The following is a 27,159-nucleotide window of genomic DNA, read 5'->3' as shown; positions in this document are numbered from 1 at the left end:
CATGCTCTAACGTCATAGCCCTGACCAACGCTTTTTCCCTGACATTTTTCCTTTTTATTCCGCATCATTCCGATACATGGTTTGTCCGTTATTAATTTTCCGGGTTTTCACGACTTTTTCGTGTGTATTTTTGCTATTTTTCCATGTGAACCTGCCCTATTTGTATCGGAATTCTAATTTGATTTGACAGCCGTGTCTCCTCTGCCTTCCCCCACCTTTTTCCTTTTTCCTCCACCCTTTTTCGACTTCTGGATTTTTACTTATTAAATTTTAAATGACTTTTCGGGAGTATTTTTGGAGTTTTTCATATATGAACCCCTCTTACTTCCACCAGAACTGCGGTTTAACATGATAACCCTGTGCCACTCCTTCCTGCAGACATTTTTCCTTCTTACTGCATGTCATTCCAGTGAATGGGTTGTCCGCTATTAATTTCCAATCCCATTTTTGGGTTTATTTTTTGGGTTTTTCCCATGTGAACGCGTCTTCTCTCAATCGGGATTATGTTTTGATGTGATTGGATTGTCGGGCACATCTTTGTGCACAGTTTTCCTTTTTTCTGCACCTCATTCCGATGCATGGATCTTTCGATATTAATTTTTAAATTGCGTTTTTGGTTCGTTTTTTGTGTTTTTTGCACGTGACCCCCCTTTACCCCTCCCGGAACCCCCGTCCCGTATTTTCCTTGTTTTCCCCCTGTCGTCCTGCCCACTTTTTGTTTTTACGCTATTTCGTTTTGACGTCCGGATTGGGAGTTATTAATTTTTCTTTATTTTTATGTTTTTTCTCACGCCCGTTTTGCGCGTGAACGCGCCTTTTTTCGATTTTACGAATCTCCACACGCCTCGGTCGTGTCCGCGTAACCCGTACCGTCTTCCCCGTGCCATTTCAATCCCGTCACGGCAAATTTTTTTTACCCCGCCCCGCGCACGTGCGCGGGACGGGGGTACGCACCCATCCCTTCCCACCCTTCCCCTTCCTTCGAGCACCCCCTATCCTCCTGGGACCCCTACCCCGCCCATAACCCCACCCCTTCCCCCCCAACTGCCCACCCCTTCCCCCCAACCGCCCTTCCCTCTCTCTTTCTCTCTCCCTTTCTTTCTCTCTCTCTTCCTGCGTGTTCTTCTCCCTCTCCTCCCTCCCCCCCCAGCGCAGCCTCTCCTCCTTCCTTTGCCTCCCTCCCCCCCCAGCCTCCCTCGTCGCCTTCATCCTCCCTCGCCCCTCCTACCCCGCCAGCGCCTCTCCTGCTTCCCCCCCCCCAGCGCCTACTTCCCCCCCGCCGGCACCTCTCCTACTCCCCCCCCGCCAGCGCCTCTCCTGCTTCCCGCCCCCCAGCGCCTACTTCCCCCCCGCCGGCGCCTCTCCTCCTCCCCGCCGCCTGGACACGCGCCCGCCTGCATTCCGACCGCCGTCGCCGCCATCGCCGCCGCAACGCCGCCCACCACCTCCTCCTCCTCCCCCTCTCTAATCCTTTAGGTTAGTTAAACTAACATTTAATTTAGTTAACCTAACCCCTCATTAAGTTAACCTAACCCTAACTTAATCTGAGTTAGGTTAACTAATCTAACCCCCAACCCTAACTATAGTTAACTTAGTTACCTAACTATAGTTAACTTAGTTACCTAACCATAGTGAACCTAACCCCAACTTAACCTAGTTAACCTAACCCCCTAGTAACCTTACACCTAACCCACCCCCTAACCAACTAACCTTAGGTTAGTTCCCTAAACTAACCCTAGTTAGTTCCCTAAACTAACCCTAGTTAGTTTACTAACCCTCCCCTAGTTAGTTGACTAACCTAACTATAGTTAACCTAGACTTCCCTAACTATAGTTAACCTAGACTAACCTAACCATAGTCCACTTAATTAACTAACCCCAACTTAGTTAACTTAACTTAGTTGATTCACCTACCTAGTTAGCTAACCTAGCCTAGTTGACTAACCTAAGCAACTTAGACTAACCTGACTTGCTTTAGGTAGACTAACATGACTCACCCCACTAACCAGACTTAATTGACTTATGCCTAACTGACTTATCTTATTAATGTGATTTAGGTGACTTAATTAATCACTACCTTAATTTTTCCATAAAAAAATTCAGAAAAATTTCTAAAAATTCCTTTTGCTTTTTGTCAATTTTTGGGAATTTGTCTGCTGGAAATTGCCTACCCTATAATTTCTGAAAATTCCACATTTCCTAAATTTACCCCTAAATTGCCCATAAATGTAGAAAATTCATTTAAAAATTTGAAAAAAATTCTTAAAAATTCTAAAAAATTCTAAAAAATTCCCCTCACCTCCCTTCATCATTTTCCATTTATTCAACCATAAATAATCACAACTAAAAATAAAAAAATAAATAAAAATAAAAACCCAACACAAACCAAATCAACACATCTGCTAAGGTGTTGTCATTGTTGTTTCATCAGTGCTCTTTACTTTTCCTTTACTGGAACTCTTCCGTGCGCATTCCTGCATTACATACACACCCCTTCCATGTATTTATTTTATGTGCTTTATTTATTTTTTATTTTCCCCCTTAATCACAAATTAATTGTTAAAATGAACCCTTTAATTCACCCACAGTTTCCACGCGCATTCACGCTAAACACACATACTTTTTAATTAAAAATCAACCAGCCGTTCACTTAGCACGCGCTACGTGCGCTAAAGAGGCACTTTAAATTTTTTTAATTAAAATAAACCAGCCGTCACATGAGCACGCGCTGGCAAAAAAGCGCTCCACATCACCTTAAATTATAATCAATGAATTGCATTTAGAGACCCAGTCGGGAATCAAAGTCCGGGAATCGAATAACTGCACCGCCTAACCTAATAATTGGTAATTAAATACCTAATAAGGAACCGTTGTTTTCTTGTTAAGGTTTATCACCTAATAAAACTTCACCCATTTTTAATAATTGATTAAAATCAACCCTTCATTAAATTAATTCCCCCCTCACTGCACTTAATTCCCTTTTTAATGAAGCGTTTCGTGGGATGGGTATGCGCAGTCATTAGTGTTATTTTCCATGGTCCAGTCTTGGTTCTATCCCAGATGTCGTATTGATATGTGTCGGATATGGTATGGTTTTGGTTTCCTGTCTTTGTTACGGTTACGGGTTCGGTATGCAGTTTTTTTCTTTTGTTGCCTGATACGGGGTTCAGGGTGTTTGTCTGATGCATCGCATGAAGCTTTCAGTCGCATTTGTCTCAAGGTCATGTCAAATTTTTTTCTAGGATGTGGTTTGCTTGGGGTTAGTAGGTCGTGTCACGTCTTATTTGGTTATTCTCTTATCCTTGATTTTTGTCTGTTGCTTTGCAGGCATTCTCCTTGATTGTCTGTGTTTGTGGTGTGTGTGTAACCATCTGAATGGCGCCTTCTCATGCTCCTCCCCCTATCCAGTACGTCCCATTAGTTAGTAGGGATTACTCGTCCCTACTTACTTTTGAGCCCCTCACAAAGGCGAGACTTGCTGCTTTTGTGGCCACTCCTTTTCCATTACTTCCAGAGGATCCGTCCGTATGTGATGAGTTCCTGGCCTCTTACAGCAAGAAGACAGGCGTAGTCCACGGAATGTCTATGACATTGACATCTCGAGGCTTAGGGAAGGCTCTATCTTTACCCTCCAAAGGAGAACCTTTTGTGACCACTCGTCAGCTCTTTTCTAATGAAGAGATTCTCAAGCTGTTGCAGAAGCAGACAGGGGAAGTCCTTGATGTTAAGAAAGTGATAAACTCTTCCGGAGTTTCGTTTTCTATGATTACTGATCCCGTATGGAAGACGATGTGTCAGTTCCTTCAGGACAGGTTTATGCCTGCCAAAACGCCATCCCACTATTTGTCCAAAGAGCTTTTCACAGCTTCCAGGATGGTGCTGAAAGGCGTTGCTATTGATTGGAGCACATACCTCCTTACTAAAATGGATCAGCATTTTGTTAAAGTCACGAGGGGTAATGTTACCAATGTTACCTACGGATCATATTTGTCTGCCTTCTTGACCTATTCAGGTTTACATAAGACTGTGCCTCCACCTCCTCCATCAGATCCAGTACCTCCTCCTCCACCTTCAGAAGAGTCAGCCCCTATTGACATTGAGGATGATGATTCTCCGCCTCCCCTGGTCATACAGCGCAAACGCTTGAAGAGGGTAGCGGATAAAGCCCCTGCTGTACTTCCCTCAATGCCTATCCCTGCTACTTCTGGCAGTGAACTCCCTGGGTATCTCACTTGCAATAACCTGTTCAGAGCACATCGAGAAGGATCTTTGGAGATCTCAGTTCCCTCCCTGAACAGTCTCATTTTAGGAGATGCCATTCCTTTCCTCTGCAAGGATATTCAAAGTTCCATTGAGTTGTCAGTGACAGCCTGTGTTCAACAGCTGTACGTATCTTTCTATGAGGAGCTCATGCAGTCCAAAGACCAGTTGCGTAAGGCAACATCTGAGTTAGCTTCTGCTAAGGATACCCTAGCAGATCTATTTAAGCAAATGAAACAACAAACCCAACTGGTTGCCACTCGAAGCAATGAGATTTCTTCATTGAAGACCTAGTTATTTGAGACTCAGTCACAGGTTACTAGCCTTTCAGCAGAGAAGGAGCGGATGTCCAGCGAAGTGAAAGAATTCCAAGCTATCTTAGATGACAAGCTTTCAGCTTTACAGATGGCTAATGACACAGTGGCCAACCAAGCCTCCCAAATCCAGCAGTTGCAAGATCAGCTTGCAAAGTCCCGCTCTATTCCTCCAAGCCCTCCTGTTCCATTAATTCCTTCTCTTTCACAGCAGGATTTGGCTGCCCTACAGAGACAGGCTACTTTGTGCCCTCTATTCCAAGATAAAGTGGAAAGATTGCAGTCCAGAATGGACTTGTTATGGTCTACCTTTGAACAGTTTCAGGACTTTGTCCTACCAGACCATTCTTTCTTTGTCCACTACCACTTACAGAAGTTGGTCTTCTATATGAAGCTTTCCACGATGGATTTACCTTTTCCAGAGGATGGCTGGAGTGGGGCTTGGTCTGCTGAGTTGTTGACAGAGGTAGTTAGAATGGTCTTTGAAGATTCTGTCACGCCAGACACCATGTTGATGTCATACATGTATCTCCGAGGAGATTTGTTAATTCCAGATGAGGTAGATATGGCATGGTATGTGGGGGATGTGGTCTTACAGGCTGTTTTATATGTCAATCATTTGGAGCTGCGCATAGCTGATATGTTTCAAAGTTATTCCTCCAAAGTAGCTGATTGTCAGGATAATTCGTGGCATCCCATGATTGATTCGGTGGTCCTAAATCAAAGACAAAACACAGCTCCTACCTTTGTACAGAGTACTAACCAACTGAGGATGGATCTCTTAACCTATCTTTCCAAACATAATCGATTTGATGCTACCTTCTTTGATGCCTATCATAGACGATCTCTCTTAGGACCTTCTGTTCCTACCCTCCTCTATTACCAACAATTGGCTCACCGCTATGCTATATATTTTTCCCTTTGTCAAACTAATTCCACAATTATTTTACCACTTCTTTTCCAACCTTCATCTTTCCCTCAAATTCCTATTTTCACTTACTGTTCCTTTATTGAGGATAGGGTATTTTCCCCTTCTCCACCCTGTCCTTCACCCCTCATTAATGTACCCTCCACATTTCCTATTTATCAGTTAACACCGTTCCTTAGTGATTCCTTACAAATTTCTGCCACTCCTTCTTTAACCTTTTCTTCCTTTTATGATTTTTCCTATCCTTCCCTACATCCACTTTCTCTTATTCCATTACCCTCTCCTCACACTTCCATATCTCAACCACCTCAGTTGGTTAGTGACTGTGATGGTTTTGATACTCAGATTTCCAGAAGAAGGGGATGGAGTTCGGATGATTGCCTTACAGGACCACAGATTAATTGGCCAGTAATTCCAGGAGAATGGACAGCTTCTAGTCAAGCTTATCAAAACTATGTTCATTTTGCCCAGCAATATTCACAGTCTGCAGATCCCTCAGTGAGATTAACTGCTCACTTTGCTTGGTATCTGGCGTATATGCATAGGCACTCTCATACTGATTCAAAGCCTATTCCAAAGTTGTGCATGAATGTCAATGTTAGCATTGATTCCCAACAGCTGGAGATACTGTATTTTCATGCCCTCTGTTTGCCTAGCAAATACTTAGTCCTGTTGGAAAGGATGTGCTGTCTCCAATTTTTCCAAAATCCTCCTAAAAACTTTGTAGATGAATCCTTATCTATGGATCGATTCTGACAACATCAATCTTTTAAGAGGGATCATCTTCATTGATACCTTTCCAATGTATGGTGGAAGCTTTTAATGAAAAACTTTCTTTTTGAAGAAGTCATTCAGATGGTTGTGTTGTGTATTAGTGTTTGTGTTGTGAGTTCCTTTATGTCAAACGAACGTGGTGGTTTCCTATTGGATTTTGTGTACGAGCTATGTTTTGGAGATTTGTAGAGATGGGGTCGTGGTTGGAGAGTTGAAGAAGATGCAGATGAAGAAGAAGCAAAATCTTATATCCTTTACAAATTTGTGATGATTTTTAGTTTGATCAGAGGTGTTAATTTCAAAAGAGTTTTCCTTTCTTTGTATTTTTATATCAGAAACAGGTTATAAGTTGGGGTCGTGTTGGATGGATTCTTTGTGAAAAGATATTGAAGATCAAAGTTGAGCTTTTCCCTGAACTTGTATTCCCTTTTTCCTGGGTCGCGAGGACGCTTCCTTATTAAGTGTGGGGATATGTTGAGTGTTGAAATGACTTGTTTTTTGGCTGATTTTTGTTGTTTTTGAGAGCTGAATGGTTGATTTTATGGGATGATTGGTTGATTTAGAAGTGGATTGAGAGTGTTTTGGAAGTTCATGATGTTTGTTGATGGTTCTGTGATGTTCTGATAGGTTCTGAATGGTTCTGTATACCTTCTGTTTTGTTCTGTTTTGGTCTGTTTTGTTCTGATTGTCTTCTGTAAGGAGGGATGAAGTATTGATTGATGAAGAATGAGATATTGCGAAAGTTTATTGAATGGTTTGTGAGAGTTTGGAATGATTTGAGAGTGCGTTATGAGGTTTTGATGACCTTCTGTAAGTCTTCTGTAGAGCTTCTGCTTCTGTTCTGTCTCTGTTCTGTTCTGTACTGTAGCTGTTCTGGTAATGTTCTGTAGACTGTTCTGTATGCTTCTGTAAGTGTTCTGTGGAATGTATGTGTGACTTTGGGAAAGTTTTCTAGCCTTGGAAAGAGGTGAATACAAGTGCAAAAGAGCCGAAAGAAGTGGAAGAAGTAGCTGCTGAAGACTCAAGAGAAGACTAGAGTGAAGTGACAGTAGTGAGCTATGAAGAGACACTGTAGTGGCTCTGGTGACCCTTCATATCAGACATACCTCTTGGGAGGGGCATCCACGACCTAAGAGTGATTATTGAGAGTGATTTTTGAGAGATTGTAGTGAGGATATGATGTATTATTGATGGAGTGAGATAGAGAGAGAGTCAGAGATAGCCAATTCTACTAAAACAGAGTGATTGTATATGAGAGATTGAGAGAGAAGACTATGAAGATATTGAAGATGAATACTATGTGATGTATTTCCATTCAAAGATGGTGTACTTCTTTTCTTTCTTTGTTCTATTGATGGATTTTGTGAAGATATTGAAGAATATGGTTGATTCTATTAAAACTGTGGGAGATCTACATGATGCTGCATGAAGATTTGTTGTGCTTGGTGTTCTTTTCTTCATTGTGATCATATGAAACATGATAAACAAGCTTGTTGATGTTACAAGATAGATTTTCTTGCAAGAGAATTCCTTTTTCCTTGGTGTTCCTCTTGGGGCTCCAGACATATTATTGATAATGCCCACAATCCTGTTTTCTCCTCTACATTGGGCACCTTGTCAGGATTAGGGCTGAATCCCACTGATGGCTTGCTCAAGCGCTCAATTGTTCTTCTATATCTACATTCCTTGAAAGGAACCCACATCAATATATCATTCAATGTACCACCATTGAATAAGGGGAAGACCATAACCCAAGGGGGCTCAAAAGTGAAGGCAATGCATTGCATAATTGATGCATTGACCTTTTGCATCCCACGCTCCACTTGCAACTATTGTAACTTGGCATTATTAGAGCCCTTGTACATTTTGGCACAAAATTTCAAGTCTGAAGGAAAATAACTGATGTTATCTATTCTGGCTTCCACACACTGCCCAAAGGAGCCTTCACCGATGTCTTTGCCTAGCTTGATTACATCAAAAGGAATGCCAATTGTTGGCACACATTGTTGATTCCTCAATGTCTACCACATAGTTCTTGCCCCCAATGGATCATTTTGTTGTCTTGTGGAACCAGGACTAGGACTTGCACGTATTGTAGTCTTCAAATTCTTTGGCAGAGAGGAGGCACCAGACAAGTCATTTTTCCCCTTTGAACGTGCCATCTCCTCTCTCCACTTTGTGTTCCACAAGGCCAACTTCTCATTTGATACAAATGATGGTGCTAACTCCCTAATATCTTCAAGCATCTTAGGTGCATTTTCGAGCAATGTGCAACAAAGATGCAAGTTCTTCTCAAACTCAAAGATACAAATAATGCATGGCAAGAGACCCATCTCATGACACGCATACATGCCAATCAACGACCCCTTGCCATACACGTGTGTGTGAAGAGTATACACCTTCACACAATGAGTGATATGAGAGGATTACCTTATTGGTTCTTGAAACATGCATATCCCGAATTCATGATGCATGCCAATCAAACGGCCTCTCCTATCACACACGTGGATGTGCACACACACACACACACACACACACACACACACACACACACACACACACACACACACACACACACACACACACACACACACACACACACACACACATGCACACATTGTGACAAGAAAGGACTGTCTCATGACATGCATATGCCGAATTCACGAAGCGTGCCAATCAATGGGCCTCTCCTGCCACACACACCATATCACCTACTTTGGTAAGGTATCCTATCGTCAATGGTAAACACCATCTCGCATTAGCATTAAGTCCCAATCCAATCCCTACGTGGTTTGCTTCAAAATGCCTATCCCTTACATTTAAACAGCATAGAATGAGTTTGTGCTAACAATACTTACACACATAGAAGTTATTTAAGTATATGTATATATGCATTTCCATTCATCATTTTCAAAATTGCAAAAAAATTACCAACCTTAGCTTATTGCTAATGCAAACATTTCTTTTTGTTATATTATCAATGGAAAACTATGGCTATCCTATGCTTCCATTTTCATTCTAAGCCCTGAGCACTCATGCACAAGCAAGAGGATAGACTTGGTTTCGGGCACCTTCTAATGAAAGCTCCAACAGGCCACCATATCCAACTACCTACTCCCTCAGCTGAATTGTGTCGATGGAGTGCCATTCTACTTAGTATTGATCAATGATCATACATGGATTTTAGTCGCTTTCTTCCCACATTACTTCGCTGCTAAAATAGCCTATGGTCTTAGCCAGTCAAGCACTACATATTGTTTGCGGTCCTCAGTAGTTTCACATGAATCTTTTGCCTACTAGTAAATTAACCATACTGAATCCATATTTCTTTCTCCTTTCCTCTCATTTGTGAGGTGGCTACCATGACCATCTTGTCATCTATACTCCTAGGAGGTGTTTGTCCTATATCAATATCAACTGCATAGTGCACACTTAGAACTCCAATCATTTTCTGTGCGAAGCGCAAAATAGCATCCATGTGGCATGGACTCGTAGAAAGGCCAAGTGAATGGCACTGATCTCATTTTTCCTAACATTTTGACCTCATTCTTCTAGGACCTCGCTATCACTACACTTGCCTGACGGCATCAGCACTGCATCAGTATGCTTACTTGGGCGGTGGCCTATGAGCATGCATCTTTTTCCTTGTGCACGGCATCTACATGACATCTTGAGGGGGCATGCAATCACTCGTCACTAGTCGCATGATGCATCTAGTGCATGGCATCTCCCTGGTCGCATCTATTGCACGACATTTCGCTGTGGTCATAGATCACTAGTCGCATCGCAGACTGCAATGTTGCCATTGTTACCAACTGCTAGACCTGTGATGTCCATTGTCTACTTGTTTGACATCATGACATTTTCATGTGCACAATATCACTAGTTGCATCACACAACGCAGACTGCAATGTTGCTAGCTGCTGGACCTGTGGCCTACTGAGTGAGATCAAATCTCCATTGGTAGTGGATGTGTCTAAACTAGCGAGTACAACTGAGGGTCTGGACTTTTCCCCAAATGCATGTGCTTGGGCGTCCTCGTAGCAGCTTCTTCTAATGCATATGCTAGTGGCTTCTGGAATAGGCATGGGCTGCAGATGAAATTCTTCTTGTTGCTGGAGTAGTGAGGCATCTGCTGAGGGTTTGGACTTTTTTCCAAATGCACGTGCTTTGGCGTCGTCACACTAGCTTCTTCTTATGCATACAGCGTGAATGGTGAGACTGTGACCCCAAAATGTTGTCCTGGACAATGAGATAATCGATTGGTTTTGGCAACACACAAAATACTAGTCGCATTGCAGACTAGTCACTGCAGTGTTACCAGTTGTTGGACATGCGGCCTACTGAGTCATGCGACTTGTTACCGCTATTGCTAGACGTGCAATGAGAGTCGAGACCAATGATTGTTCAATGTTACCACAGTATTCAGTGACTAGTATGCAGGGAGAGAGGGAGACGATTTTGACACAACTAGGAGCTCAATAGAGAGAGAGAGAGAGAGAGAGGAGGAGGAGGAGGAGGAGGAGGAAAGGGACCCAATACAAAAGCACAACTTTCCAATCAACCCAATCATGTGCAATCAAAGTGAGAGAGAGAGAGAGACCCGATACAAAATCATAGCCATGGAGTAACTATCATTAGGAGAACATTATGGGTGCACACACCTATTAATTAATAGTCATGCAAGGTTTAAGCAATAGCCAGCACTAGACCTATCGCAAGGTTAATGGATGCAATAATGGACTTCATCTGGTTCATGTGTGTCGTCCCGTGTAGCAGCACTCTGGCTCTTGCCCCATTGTTAGCCCTCAATTAAACAAAGTATGAATATCCGCATGCGCAGTCGTGCCGTTGCCAAAATTGAAACATAACTTTCTTTCTCTCTCTTTTTTTTAATGTGAAGGTTTAGTTTGATATTTCTATCACAAAGTATTTCGAGGTTTATCCACAAAGATACTACCAAGCTTCAAAAAGGTTCCCATAGGCTTCAAACAATCATCTTCCTAAGGAGCTTGTACCCCCACTTTGAAGACATGCTCTCTTCTCCTCATCTGTCTACACATCGCAAGCACTTCTCTTACAATCTGCCCAAACACTAGATCATATTTTAGCATTCCTATTGGCCACCCAAATGGCCCTAATGGTAATGCCCTGATGATAATTCCATAGTTTTAGTATCTCTTCATCTAATATGTCTTTGTCCTCGAACAATGCCAACTTCATCTTAACCTATGCATTAAGTCCTACAATTGCAATCCACCCCATCACCGTCTTTCAAAGATCTTGTGCCATAGGGCAATGCCAGAGAACATGGGGGATTGGCTCCCAAGCTTGATGGCACATGACATACAATGCTTGGATCTTCATAAACTTATTGAGCCTCTCCTTCGTGCTTAGCTTCTACATGCACACCTTCCATAGAAGGGTATTTAATTTGTTAGATGGAGTACGAGATGACACCTTTCTAGAGCATTTCTACCATATCTTCCAATGTTCCCTAGGGAAGACGGATCTCCACTCCATCTGCTACTTGAGGAACACATCATTTTTTCCTTAATTCCAAATATTTCTAACATTTAGCTTGAACCACCTTTTTACCTCTAGTTGTGACTGGAACTTGGCAAGGTGTTTGTTCTTACAGACCCTGGAGGTGGGCCACTCTTCTTTCCTCTCAGCTAGCATGGATTTAAGCTAGTCCATTTCCTTAGTATTGAGATGGAACTTGTGTTTAATTTCATCCTTGTCTATGAGTTCCCCTTCCTATGAGTTCAACATTTCTAACCATCTTCTCATACCTTTCTTCTCAACTACTTTGGACTTCTTATTATCTTTATATGTTGGAGCTATATTGTCCTTAAGCTTCAGCCCAAGCTTTTAATTCTCGCCAAATTTTTGAAGATTCTTCATCATTTCAGCCCTTGGGATCATTTTAGTAAGGATTCTTGAAGAAATTGCAAGGATTAAGCATGATTGGTCAAAGATTGAAGCTCAAGAGCTTCCATGGAGCCAAAATTTGGGGAAAATGGATTTAATGCTTCAATCTTGAGCATCAAAAGCTTCAAGATTGCTCCCAAGCATTAAATGCACAAGAATTGAATATTATTTTAGCAAAATTGGATCACGGGAGGCTTCATCAAGCATTTGGGGATTAATAAATTAATCATCAACCATGTCAAAGGTACTCTTCTTCAATTCTTAATCTCTCTCATTAATCCATTTGTTGAGCTTAATCCACTTGATTGAGAGATTAAAGAATTGAATCAATTCCATTAAATCTCAATCAAGCATTGCTTGAATCAATCCATTTATGTAATGCAATGTTTGCTTGATGTATATTGGTTCTAATCTCAGAATTAGAGGGTTCAAACTAAAGTTTCCAGCATTACATTTAATTTGATTGATTAAGCCTATTGATTGATAAGTTTTCTCACTCTAATCCATTGATTGGCTGATTTATTTTACCCAAGCTTGAAATATTGTAAAGGGTAAGTACTAGCAATCAGTGAGTCAATAAATTGCATTGGTAAGACCCTATTCCCATCCAACCTTTCAAAATTTCTATCCTACTGTATTCCATAAAAGGGACTGAATGAATATTTCAGAAATGCATTTCATGCTGATTAATTAGAGTAGCATGCTACTGCCATGTTGATATACCCATCGAAGAAAAAGGTGGAAACATGGCATTTAGAGGTTGAAACATGGTGCATGCTTGGACAGTTCAGACTCAAAGATTGAATTATATAATTTTTTGTCCTAAACCTGTTATGATGAGCTATAGTGCATCTTAAAGAGGGCATTGTTGGCTTTGATTAGAATTAAAAAGTTTGGGAATCACAGCTTCCTAAGTCAAGTTATAGCCAATTTTTTGACATGGGGTACTGTAGGACTGCCTTATTATGGCAGGGCATAAAGGAAAAAAAAAGGCCCATGATGAGTATGCTTAGCAAATTAGAGATTCTATGCTAGATAATATACCCCAAGAGAGCCATGAAGAGCCTCAAGTACATGGAGAAATCAATGCACTTAACAATACCATGTGTAAACATGAAAATAGGCACGTCCAATGTCATATGGAGTTGTTATCAAGAGTGGAGCAGATGGTCTTGTCTACTAGTCAAACAAAGTCTTCCATTGAGAAGTTAGTGGATTCAACTACCCAGGCTTCCATTGACAAGTTATAGAATCTAATGCTCAAATAATGGCTCAATTCTCTCAATGGATGCAAATGCAAATGGGACCCAAAGAAGCAAAGGAGAAAGCTTATTCAAACAATGAACCCTCAGACCCACTTCAACCACCTAACCAAAATAGTCAAGGTCATGGAATGATTGGATGAAGGGGTATTCCAACCAATATGAAGTAGGTGAGACTTCACAAAGATATGATAACTATTTGGGCAGTTTGAATGGTGCCAACTCTCAAGCTTTTGGGTTGAATACCCAACTTCCTAGAGGTCCTCTACCAACGGGAAGATATTGGTTTGCAGACACCTATTGGGAGAGTTCCATCTCATTTTGGGGGCTCAATGCTTAGTACTCATGACTAGTCTATTTTGGGACAGCAACCCCTCCATGAAAGAGAGCTAAAAGATAAGATGATCATGGCCAAGTTCAATGGTCAATCATCTTCACCGTATGATCTAGAGGATTGGATCTCCAAATTGGAATCTTACATTGATACATTCCCTATAATTGATGATATGAAGATTCATTTTGCTTCCTTACATTTGGAGGGATTTGCGCATACTTAGTGGAGGTACATTAAGAGGGAAAACATACTCGTAGAGAATTGGGAAGCTTTCAAGACACTTATGGCTAAGGTTTTTGTTTCTCCTCTTGAGAAAGAGAAAATGGCATGGAGATGGTATGGTTTAGAGAAAAGAGGCCTAAGTGTAACGGAGTTTACCAATCAATTCCTCAATATTACCATGTATGTAGAGAGAATCAGTGATGAAGCTAAACTCCACAAGTACATGTATGGTTTAGAGCCATCCTTATCAGTTGATGTCATGGCGCAAAACCCTACCACTCTTTTCAAAGCTATTGAGCCTGCGGAGTGCTATGGAAGGAAATATAGAAGAGAGTCTTCATTTCAGCCTAGTTATGGACAATCAAGGAATGTTTTCAAACTAGGAAAAGTTGGCAATATTTATGGCAACAATCATGTGCCAACTGGGGGCTTAAGAGTGCCAACTTATCCACCATTCAATGCTTCAAGACCTCAAAGTAATTTTAGGATAGCAAACAGTCCTAGAGTTGACTTCAAACAAGGGTGCAACAAGCCTAAATCTATTTCAGCCAATATGAATCCCAAGTCTATTCCAATGGACCTCTACAAAGAAAGAAAGAAAAAAGGCTTATGCTTTAAATGTGGGGAAAAGTATACACCTAATCATGCCACAAAGTGTGTATACAAAAATGCAAAAGCCAAGGTTCATAGTATGTTAGTCTTTGAGGATTCTGAAGATGATATTGATGAGGCTAATGCAATTTCACCTAATGCTAAAAATGATGATCTTGAGGAAGAAGTTGGGCAAGAGTACTTCTATGATCCGACTAACTCTTTTCCTTTTGATCTAGGTGGGAGTGTTCCTTTTGACCCAGGTGGGACTTATGATGACAGCCTTGAAAGCTTGAATGAAGAGATTGAAGATTAGTCCATAAATTCAACAAGAGCCTTGAAAGCTTTTCTTGAGGAGTACATGGACTTGTTTGAGGTGCCTACTTCATTGCCTCCCAAGAGAGTAGTAGATCACCCCATTGATTTGGAGCCCAACTCAAAGCCAATCAATAAGCCACCTATAGATTATCCAAGTGTGAGTGAGAAGAAGTAGCCAAGAAAATCAAGGGGCTTCTTGAGATGGGATTCATTGAATCTAGTTCTTCACCCTTTGCATCTTTGGTGCTATTATTCAAAAAGAAAGATGGATCTTTCACGATGTGTATTAACTACAAGGATCTTAATAAGATCATTATCTCAAGAACAGGTATCCAATACCTAGGATTGATGATTTTCCTGATGAGCTAAAGGGGGCTAAATTCTTTACGAAGATTGACTTGAGATCAGGGTATCATCAAATCCACATGTGAGAGGGTGATGAGATCAAGACTGGCTTTAGGACTGATCAAGGGCTCTATCATTTTCTACTGATGCCATTTGGGCTTACAAATACTCCACCAGCTACCTTCCAAAGTTTGATGAACAAGATTTTGCAACCTTTCCTCCTTCACTTTGACTTGGTCTTCTTTGATGACAATTTGATTTACAATAAGATCCTTCAAGACCATCTATCACACATGAGGAAGGTATTTGATGTATTGAGACATCGCAAACTCTTTATAAGGAGAAGAAATGCACTTTCATGCAAACTAAAGTGGAATAATTGGGATATATTATCAATGAAAAAGGGATACAAGCTGACCCCAAGAAGCTACAATGTATTAAGGATTAGCCAACACCTACTATCACTACTTCACTTAGAGGATTTGTTGGTCTATCTTCATTTTATCACTAATTCATCAAGCATTATGCGGCAATTGTAGCTCCTTTGACTAACAGGTTGAAGAAGGAAGCTTTCTTTTGGGATGCTCTTACATATAGTAGCTTCAACCAGTTAAAGGAAATCCTTACTTCTGCTCCTATTCTAGTATGCCCAGATTATTTGGAGTTTACCATACAATGTGATACCAGTGACCAAGGCATTGGAGTTATTTTGTTACAAGAGCATGGAGTGATTGCCTTTGAAATTCATAAGCTTATAGATAAGGAAATGGCTCTGAATGTCTATGACCAAGAGATGTTGAATATCTTGCATGCAATAAAGAAATGGCACCATTATTTGTATGGCAGCCACTTCACAGTTCAAAGTGATCACATGGTCCTTAAGTATTTCCTCACTCATTCCAATCTGGCTCTTAAGCAGCATAGGTGGGTAGCTACATTGTAAAATATGATTTTGACATCACTCATATGAGAGGCAAAGAAAATATAGTGGCTGGTTCTCTTTCTTATATATGTGGGCTTGCAAAGTTGAGCTACATAGTGATTGGATTGAAGAACTACACGAGGCTTATCTTTTGGATGAAGAGCTCAACCATATTTTTTAGAAATTACAGCAAGGTTTCATGGAAGATAACTTGCATTATCAACTTCAAAATGACCTCATATGGCTAAATGGCAAGATTATCATTCTCTCTACTTCTTCTTTTACACAAAAAATTATGGAGGAGTTACATTCTTTGCCTTTAGCTGGCCTTGGAGTTTTCAAAACCTATGATAGGATTAGCAAGAGCTTCTATTGGAAAGGGCTGTGGAAAGATATCAAAGACTTCTTCATGAAGTGAATACCTTGTTAGAAAAATAAGGACAAAACCAATAAGCCATGTGGTTCATTGCAACCATTACCCATTCCTACATGCAAATGGACACATATTACCATGGACTTCATTACTGTCTTGCCCACTACCAAAAAGGGATGGAATAGTATACATATGGTGATGGATAGACTCACCAAGGTAGCCCGTTTCATTCCAACCAAGACCCAGTTTACTACTTTTCTCAAGTGGCTAGTTAGTTCATGGAGCAAATTTTTAGACAACATGGATTATCGTAGCTGATTGTTGATGACAGAGATTCAAAGTTCATGAGTAACTTTTGGTAGGAGGTATTCACATCTATGGGCACTAAATTGACTCCCTCTATGGCCTATCATCCACAGAGACTGATGGACAGATAGAAAGGATAAATAAGTGGATGGAGACTTATCTTTGCCATTTCTATTATGATGTCCAGAATTCATGGGATTCTTGTTTACACTGAGCTAAGTTTGCCTACAATAACTCCACTCATGCTAGCATTGGAGTTTCACCCTTTGAGGCTATGTATGGCTATAACGTGCCCTTATCCATAGTCATCTTTAATGAAATAATCAATCCTCGTGTGAAAGAAGAATTGAACCCTTATTCATCAATGCACGATGAATCTTAGAAAAGCTCAAGACCAAATGAAGATGTATGTAGATGAGAAGAGGCGACCTTTAGAGTTCCAAGAAGGAGAATTAGTTTTGTTGAAGGTGCAAAATCCTTAGTACTTGTGGAGTTATTTGCAATCACACCTACTTTAGTCTCTTTAGATGGAGCAGTGAGGGCTTAGGACAAGAATCCCATAAGCACAATAGGAGGATGTGCTACCTAGACTTTCCTATAAAGCATTGTATTGGCTTCCTTTTCTTTAATGATATGAAAGTACTCTTTTCTTTTCAGCAAAGTGTCTATGTCATTATCCACACACAAGATTGTGTTTATGAGTCCAAGTCTCAATCTTGGAACCTAATTCACTTGTGTGATAGTTAGTCTTGTCTGTGTCTATGTCTTCATGAGTTTGGTCTTCATCTTTCAACCTCAATAGCTTCCGCATTAACATGTCCTAGATCCGTGTTTCAACATGGTATTAGAGCCCGGTCGGGCATGGCCTAGCTCAACTCAGTTCATCTTCACTTCTGGTCAACTCCATTCCCACTCTACCTTTAGTGAAGCTTCAATGGTTGCCATTACCTTCTACAGAACCTACCTGACTTGGAGGGCTGAGATCTCTTCAACCAAGGCACATCTCTTGAGATTTCTTCTATGGATATCTTCTCCAGGTCAAGGGTCTCCCTCATGTCCTAAAAATCGATGAGATCCATGCGCTAAAACTGGCATTGGAGTTTTCCTTAGATTTGGCGCAATTTTTGTTAGTAGCATGTCATACGATGAATGTTGTGCCTATGCTCAACGATTCTTCCCACAACCATAGGGAAATGGAAGGGTACTACCTAAGCCACTCTCACCTCAAATATTTTGCAAGATGGCTCACTGTATGAGCTGTTGTAAACAAAAAACCAGGGTTACCCAGAAACCCTAACTGTAGACTCCATAGCCAAGAGTACACAAGCTCATCCTTTACTTCATTTTCTCTCTCCTGACACTTAAATCAGTCCACTACTGCCACTTTGATGTGACTGAATACTGAAGATATACCACATACTCTCACATCAAATCATTGAGGAGGGGAGTTCTTGGCAAATTTGCAAGCATTTCAAACAAGAATCAAGCATAGTGTCTCTTGACACTTATCCAGCGACTCTTGTCACTCATGTCAGCTTTGGCTTACATCAGCTTACATCAGATCTCAGATTTTTTGGGCTACTCCAATATCAAATCAAGGAGGGGAATACAACATTGAAGATTCTAGAATTTCTTGAAGGCTCATTGAAGATTTGAATATCTCTCAACCATATGGCTCCACAAGTATCTCTTGATACTAGTCACTTAGTGCTTTCTGGGCACTTGTGCTTATTAGCACATTCAAGAGCATTTCTTCTACTGCTAAAATCTGAGAATTTTAGAGCTAATTTGTTGGTGTCCCTATAACTCCAACATGGGCAAGGACTCTCCAATAGTTCACTTTAAGGGGGTAGGGTTTCACACCTGATAGACCCACATCAAGCTTATCCTAATGAAGAAGGGTCTCTGGGCCATCACAAATGGCAAAGAAAAGAAGCCTCGTGATGTGGACTTGGCAGTCACTTGGCAAAAGAATGATGATAAGGCTCAGGCCATTATCAAACTGGAGCTAGATGACAGCTATATCCACCATGTGGATAATTGTGATACTTCACATGATACATGGAAGAGACTTGACACTTTGTTTGGTGCACAATCTAAGTCATCAAAGTATGGTCTCTTGATTGAATTTTTTAGGCTTGACATGAAGTCCAGCACATCACTTGCCACACATCTAAATTACATGGAAGGACTTCTAACCCAGCTTATAGGAATCAACTTTAAAATGTAAGAAGATGTTTGCATTGGTGTTCTGCTTAAAAGTTTGCCTCCTAAATATAATAATGTATCAACAACCTTAATAAATATGCCAAACCCTAAGCTTGTTGATATCCAGTTGTTGATATCCAAGCATCATTGTTAGAGGAGGAAAATAAGCTAAAAACTAAGGAAGAACCAAGCACCTCTATAGATGAACAGCATAGATGATTTTAGTGGCTATATGTCGCCAAATGGCTATACTTTTATTTTTTCGGTTTTTTTTTTTCGAAACTCAAGTAGATTGAGTGAAGTGGCACATGGCTGTAGATTTAAAGACATTGAAGTGCATAGATAATGTGTTATTAAGAGATGCTACTTCTAAGAGTCTTTGCATTTACTATATGGCCATGGCCAAGGAGTGCAATGTTGCTAGCTGGAATAAGCACCTGGTAGATACACCAAAGATCCAAAACTTCAAACTATTCTAGATATTCATTTATGAAATGTCCACATGTATACATTGCAAGATTTGTATAGAATAATAGAGAAAATTATACATCTCTACATTGGATTTTCATGGAAATTACAATCCTAAAAGTCCAAGGATGATGTTATTGAGGCTATTAAGAAGGTTTTGCTAGATATTGGTCTCCACATGGGCAATGTTGTGATGAAAGTAGATCCTTAGAGATCCAAAATTGGGAACAATGTTCCTAAGAAACCCGCAATAGGTGGAGTTAAGGCTAGAAGGTTTTTGGGCTTCCATGACAAGCTTAAAAAAAGAACCTCCATACAACATGTTCTTCTCGTATACATTGCAACCTATGGAAAGCACTATACAATGTTGCTAAGGACCATGAGGATGACAAAAGAGTAAGGAGCAAGAAGGTCAAAGTTTGGGAGGAATTGGGAACACAATGTTCATGCATTGTGATAAAACATATTGGTCTAAGGAGGATCTCTCGGGCTTTAAGAAAGCCCTTGATAAATTAAAAACCTCCATGAAGGATGCATGGGGACTAGATAATCTCACACACTATATAGTAACGAACATCATATTTAATTTTTATGCATTGAACTTGCTACTTAGCTCTTAATTAACCCCATCTCTCATTTCTTATAACCATTTTATTATTTATAGTCATGGTCTCGTGGTTTGTGTGATAGTATGCAAGTTTATTGATTTGGTCCACCCAAGGAATGGAGAAGTTCCATTATCAATAAGAAAGGAATAGGCACTTTACACATACAAGACACGATAGTGTTGCACAAAAAGCAAATAGCCTACTATAAGATTTCTAGTGGTTTCACAAAGTAACTTGGCACAGAACAAGAGCAAAAGAAGTAAAAAGAATGCATCAAACCACAAATATAGTGCTTGCATTACAAATGGCAAAACCAAAGGACAAGAAGCTTATAATTATTCATGTGCAAATGAGACATTTTTATGATGGTTATTAGCAATGATAGAAATGCAGCTCAAAGAGTGGATAATACAATATTTTATTTCTCCCTACGTGAACTTGAAGAGGATGGTTTCATCTTCTTTTTTGATGATTCATCATCTTCATCATCCTCATCCTCTGAGGTTGGCAATTGTATATGTGGTATTGGCACTCTTGGAGGTAGTGACTTCACAAGAAGTGTGCCTTTCATCTGCTAACTATCAAAAGTTTTCTTTTTGGGTAAAGATGCAAATTGTGCACATCCTTGACCCCTATTGTAATGGCATGAGAAGCATATGATATATTGTAAAAAAACTTCATCCATGCCAAATGCCAAACACCTACAATGCAAATCTCTTTTTGAACAAAATTACTTTCTCTACATTCATTAGAAGGGAATAGCCTTCACAAAACCTAGTCAAAACCTTCAGCACAAAAAGGGGAAGCCTTGCATTGTTGGGGGAATACTCATTTTGAAACATTATACTTTGTAATGACAAATATAATGTTCATTATTTATTCAAATTAGTATAATCTTTCTCCTACGACAAATCGTAGGACATAGTATTTACACATATGCATGTCAACTACCTTTGTATGACCCAGTTTGCCAATGCATTGTGAAAGAGCCACATTTTTTTTCTATGCCCTATTGTCTTGGAGCTGCTGGCGCTTGATGTCCTTGAGCTCCTTACATGAGTAAGGAAGTCTTCGTAGGACCTGGTTGCAATGATGCATTCATAAAAAAGAAAACTAAGAACTATCATTGACCAAGAACAAGGAGAGTATCAACAAAATACTAGTTTATTTTTATCGTTTTCAAGCAAACATGGCATCCACAATGGGATTGTGCTACTCCCATCCTCCTGAATAGTTGATGCCTCGTACTTTTCCATGTTGGCTAGTCCAAGCCTTTCAATTATTGCAAGCTCTTTCTTCTCTAGTAGACAATTTCCACCACTCATAAGCCCTAACCTCCAATTCAATGCTTTAGAGTATTTGCTTGCCCATATAACAAACTTTGAATCTTTGATTGCAAAATCAGTCAAGAGATGTAATCTGTCTCGTCCACTATCCATCCTAAGTCAAACTCACTAACATGTACTTGGGCAATGACATAGTAGTCCCCATTGATGTCTAGTGAATCCATTATATCAACCAACAACACATAGTCTTGGTCACCCAACATTGTAAATGTAGGTAGGCACGAGATGGAGAGGCTTCCTTCCTCACATGCATCGACTGTTTGCACACCCTCTAGGTCATCAAGGGCAAGTAGGGCTCGATAAAAAATCTATAGATCAGCCTTCGCTCTTTTCTTCTCCTTTCATCAAAGGATATTTAGTAGACTATCTTTTGCCCTCAACATCCAATCCTTGTGAAGTCCCCTCATAGTCATTATCATCCCCTAGAAGATAAAAATAGAAAAGTAATGGAAAGGGGGATTGCAAAAGATGACATCTCCTTGAGTGTGTTGGGAAATTTTGTGTCCTTGTGTGCATTTCCAAGTAATTTATCTAGCACCCTAGCTAGCTTTCTCATTGCGGCTTTGTTAACCCATGGCTCACAAATCAATAGCATCAACATCAAATTCCTGTGTAATCACATCTAGAGTACTAGGCAAGGATTCTATTATTACGAGAAATACGCATTCACCTTTTCCTTTGTTAAAGCAATCCATTTGGGCTATTGCTACAACACCTCAATACAAAATATTGTGACAACACCTCTATCATTAAGCAGAATACACATTCACCTTTTCCTTCAAAATGATCCATTTGGACTATCCTTGTAGCACCTCAATATAAAATATCTTGATTGCACCTTCTTACTATCAAAACCAAGTCTATGAATATACTTTTGTAGTTTTTCACCATATAATGGCAAATGTTAACTGAAAATTGAAGAGAATACAAATTGAAGAGGAGAGAAAATAAAGACAAGGAATACACAACACAAGCCTTGAATACAATCTTCCCCCATACATGGGTGAGCACATTTCCATTGCATGTGTTTATGGATTTGTGTCAGCCTTTATTTGTGCTCAAAATACATTGAAAAAGCATGCTTTGGGACTTCTTGCTTTATTTTCTTGAATGCCATACTTTTGGCCTATTAATTTCTATATTTTATCTAGTAAATATATTTTAAGGTCTGTAAAAATAATAATCTAGAACTTTGGGCCTTTCATAAAAATTATAACCAAATAAATAAATTATGTGTGTGCATACACAATACCTGTGTTAGAGAGTGCCCCAAAATACAATCATTCTATGTTAATGAGGCACCTAAAAATAATTCATTCCTACATACTAAATTTTGCTCCTCTATTTAATTAATCTACATAACTTTGTTTGATAATCTACTTAGGACAACACAAAATACATCAGTTTTCTACCATCTATCTAACAAGCACAATGCAACCAGTATCACACACATGCACATATACAACAACTCACAAATCATGTGGCCAATAGCCAATGTAAATCTATAGAAAAAAATGAATAAAAATTATCTTATTTTTATAGATACTATTTATTTATTTGTTTGTAAAGGAGATAGAGATGAGTATTAGGGGTAAAGGCGCTCATGCCTAGGTTGCCAATGTATTCACTACATTGACAATACTTGCACATCTATACACTATACAGGTGGTGGGCACCCATCACTCTCACTTCATTCTTTATTCTTTTAGTGAGTAATAGTATAAGGGATGTTAGTCACACATAGTGACTGTTAGAATTCCCACATCTTAAGTCTCTCTCCCTCTCTTGCTCTCTAGCTCCTCCCACTGTGACTATGCTTGTGTCTAGTCAGTTGGCTCCACCAAATGTTGGAGACCAAGCATTGAACCCCAATGTTGTTCCTGTGAGTCAAAAACCAATGCACAACCAAATTTTTAGGCCAATGGAACGACGAATAGACGATCATGGTTATGAGTCAAGTGCATCGAATGTCCTTAGTGAAGTTAACGATATGATGAAGCACTACACTGACATGATTTTTGAACAATATAGACAAATAGTCGTTGATGTTAATTTCATTAAGAAACAATAGAATCTAATAGGGAGTCGAACCTAAAGAGGGTGGCCCATCAAGATTTAGTTGTAAAAAGTGTGGCGGCCGGCACTACCCTCAAAATTGTCCAAACATCAAATGTGATATTTGTGAGAAGTCGGGTCATTTGGCTTCCACCTGTTGGAGTAAGATTAGCTCCCTCTAGCAAGGTAGTAGACAGCCAGGTCTGTTAACCATCATGCACAAGGAAACAATCTTCAGCAAGATGGTGGGCCAAAACAAATACTTCAAAGAGGTAAGGCCCATCAACAAACCTCCCTATCACTTGTCCAAGTTTGAGAGGGAAGAAGTGGAGTGACACGTCAAAGAATTGCTACAAATGGGTCTAATTCAACGAAGTTAATCATTGTTTGCCTCTCCCATGCTCTTAGTCAAGAAAAAAGATGGATCATTTAGTACATGTATTGATTATCAGGATTTGATCAAGTCAAATGTCAAGAATAGGTATCATATTCTCCCCGAATTGATGAGCTTAAATATGCAAAGGTCTTCACCAAAATAGATCTTCAATCAAGTTATCATCAAATTCGAATGAAAGAGATCAGTTCAAAACAGCTTTTAGGATTGAAAGAGGGTTATATCACTTCTTGGTTATGCCATTTGGACTTTCCAATGCACCTGCTACTTTTTAAGCCCTCATGAATAAAATATTACAGTCCTTGTTCAAAACAATGATTATGTAGGATATGCAAACAATAGAAAATCTACGTCTAACTATGTCTTCACTTTTGATAGAGGTGTGATTTCTTGGATGTTTAGGGTGTAGAATTGCATGGCCGCGTCTACTATTGAGATTGAGTACATTGTAGCCACTGAGGCTTGTAAGGCCCTATGATTAGGCTATCTAGTGGTAGATCTTAATATAATCATAGGTTCTACATTACATGTGGACTCTATCAGTGCCATTTGATTGGCACAAAATCCAGCCTTCCATGTGAAGTCCAAGCATATAGAGATCAATCACCACCTTATCCAAGAGGTGGTTGAGGACAAGCAAATAGAGTTGAGACTAATGAAAATCCTATAAATCTACTCAATAAAAGTCTCCCAGTGGAACGTTATGTCTTCTTAAGGAAGATGATGGTGTACAATGAGATTATCTCTATTCCTCATTTTGTTATACTTATTTGTACATCTTACACTTTATCACTTTTATCTAATTTTCTCCACACTCCAACATATTTACCTTTAAATGGGGGGTTGTTGGGGATTAAAGGCCACATGTGTCTAATTGCTTATATTTACTTGTACTTACTATTTGCACACTTATACTATCACTTTATTCTTTGTTTTTTCTATGATAATAGAACAAGGAAAGGTAGGTCACACATTGCGATTATTGGAGCTTCCACACAGCATCCTACTTAAATCTCCATAGCCCTTGCTTCTCTCTTACTTTTACTTATACTTCCACTCTTACTCCAACTTTCATAATGGTGGTATACATATATGATATTAGTGGCTATATGTCGCCAAATGGCTATATTTTTATTTTTTCATTTTTTTTCGAAACTTGAGTAGGTTGAGTTATAACTCTAATTTTTTATATTCGCCAACATTTCTAAGGTATATTGAGATTTTGAAGGCTTTTTCGCCATTCATGTGAAACAAATATTGAAAGAAATATATTAAATTCACCACAGTATTTATAAGTTATGGTATATATATAGAAACATTCGCCACATGTACATATGTACTCATACACATAGTACATACATAGGCACATGTCACATACTACTTGTCCTTGCTCCTTCTTTACATACTCATACACATGACTCACACGCACCCCTCCACACACACACATTACTCAACACTACATCTACTCTTGTATTCATACTTACATATACACAATTCTTAGAACCAAAAGGTTTGAGGTACTCATGGTCCAATAACTTCAGCTAGTCAGATCTTTGAAGCATGCATCTTGAAAGTTGCAAAGCAAGACAGAGCTCTACCTAAAACCCATAAATGCTAAGGGACTTCCCCTCTTCATATAGACTTGAGCACAAATAATACCTCCCCTTCAATGAATGGTCACCAAGAGCAAGCTAATTTCAGCAAGGTGCCAAGGACTCTCTCCATTTCCACATCGAAGATTTTAGTAAAACACTAGGACCAATCAACAACACTCTTGGGCTCAACTTCGGCTAGCACTGAGAGATGCTTGTGGAAAACATTAGCATATCCTAGTCATTAGTAAAGGTGCATCTATTTTCGTCCTAAATAAATGTGATAGTCTCTCTTCAGTAAAGGTGCACATTTAGTCTCTCTTGAGACTATCACATTTATTTAGGACGAAAATAGATGCACCTTTACTGATGACTAGGATACATCACATTTATTTAGGATGAAAATAGATGCACCTTTATTGATGACTAGGATATGCTAATGTTTTTTATAAGTGAAGGGAGCTTTCACTCAACCGCCAAGACCCACGGACTGCTTATTGTTTCAAGCGTTCCAAGCCGAGCACTAATGGCTACCTCTCACATAACCGACGCGCCATCCATATCTATGGGTGTAGTGAGCTTACCTCCCTGCCGTTTGAGTTACCTCCTCTCCCGCACACTCCGGTAGCTCCATGATCCAAGTGCAAGCTTTAAGCAAGCTCGATCCTCCCGCTCCAAGCTCCAAGCTCCATTGCTGCGAGCAAGACAAGAGAAGAGAAGAGAAGAGAAGAGAAGAAGAGAGGAGAAGATGGAGAGCTTCTCCTCCTCGGTCCCTCACCCTCACACACTTACTCCCTCACACTCTCACACTCCCTCTCTCAAGCACAAGCTCAAGCAAGCAAGAACAAGAAGAAGAAGAAGAAGAGGAGAGCCACTTTTGGCCACACACAAGAATGAGCTTCTCATTCACCTTTCAACTTTATATACAAAACCCTAAATCCCTTTTGGGCTATCATCCCCTTTTCCCCTTTTTTACATGGCCGGCCATAGCCTAGGCCCTCTTTTCCCATTGTCCTTCTATCTTCCTAGATTCCTTTCCACCGCCCGTCTACCTTTACAAATTGCATGGGTGAGAGCCCGGTGCTCTTTTACAAGATTTCATGGTGCGCCTTTTTATTTAAAATGCGCCTTTCCCCTTTTGCATTTGCCTTTGACTTTTAAGGTTGCCCTTGCGCTTTTGGCCTTTTCTCCTATTCTTTCTTCAGTCGGGCTACCTTTTTTCTGCCTTTGCCCTGCATCTTTTTATTTCCTTTTACTTTCTTCGTGTTGGGGTTAACATTACCCCCCTCCTAGATAAGTGCCAATCCCATGTCACTCACCGTCGTAGGTAGCAGGCTGTAGCATGCACCAAAGACTGGTGACAATGACGCTTGTGGTTTCCGTGGAGGAGTGTTGGTGGTGGTGGAAGGTTGTTGGAGTTGGTGGTAGGGCTATTCTGTGTTGGGGATTGCATTGATGGCTAGCACAAGTGTTGGTTCGTTAGGGATTCTGCACCAGCCGATTCTTTGCGGACTTGTCAAATGGTAAGAGATAAGCATGCAGAGTTGGGTGTTGATGAAGAGCGAACGACACTTTCGTTGGAGTCTTCAACACCTGCAATTGAAAA

This window comes from Lygodium microphyllum, chromosome 1 (genome assembly GCF_053477565.2).
Source record: "Lygodium microphyllum isolate KBCC chromosome 1, Lygodium_microphyllum_v1.1.10, whole genome shotgun sequence".
NCBI classification, from domain to species: Eukaryota; Viridiplantae; Streptophyta; class Polypodiopsida; order Schizaeales; family Lygodiaceae; genus Lygodium; species Lygodium microphyllum.
This window is presented reverse-complemented; position numbering follows the sequence as displayed.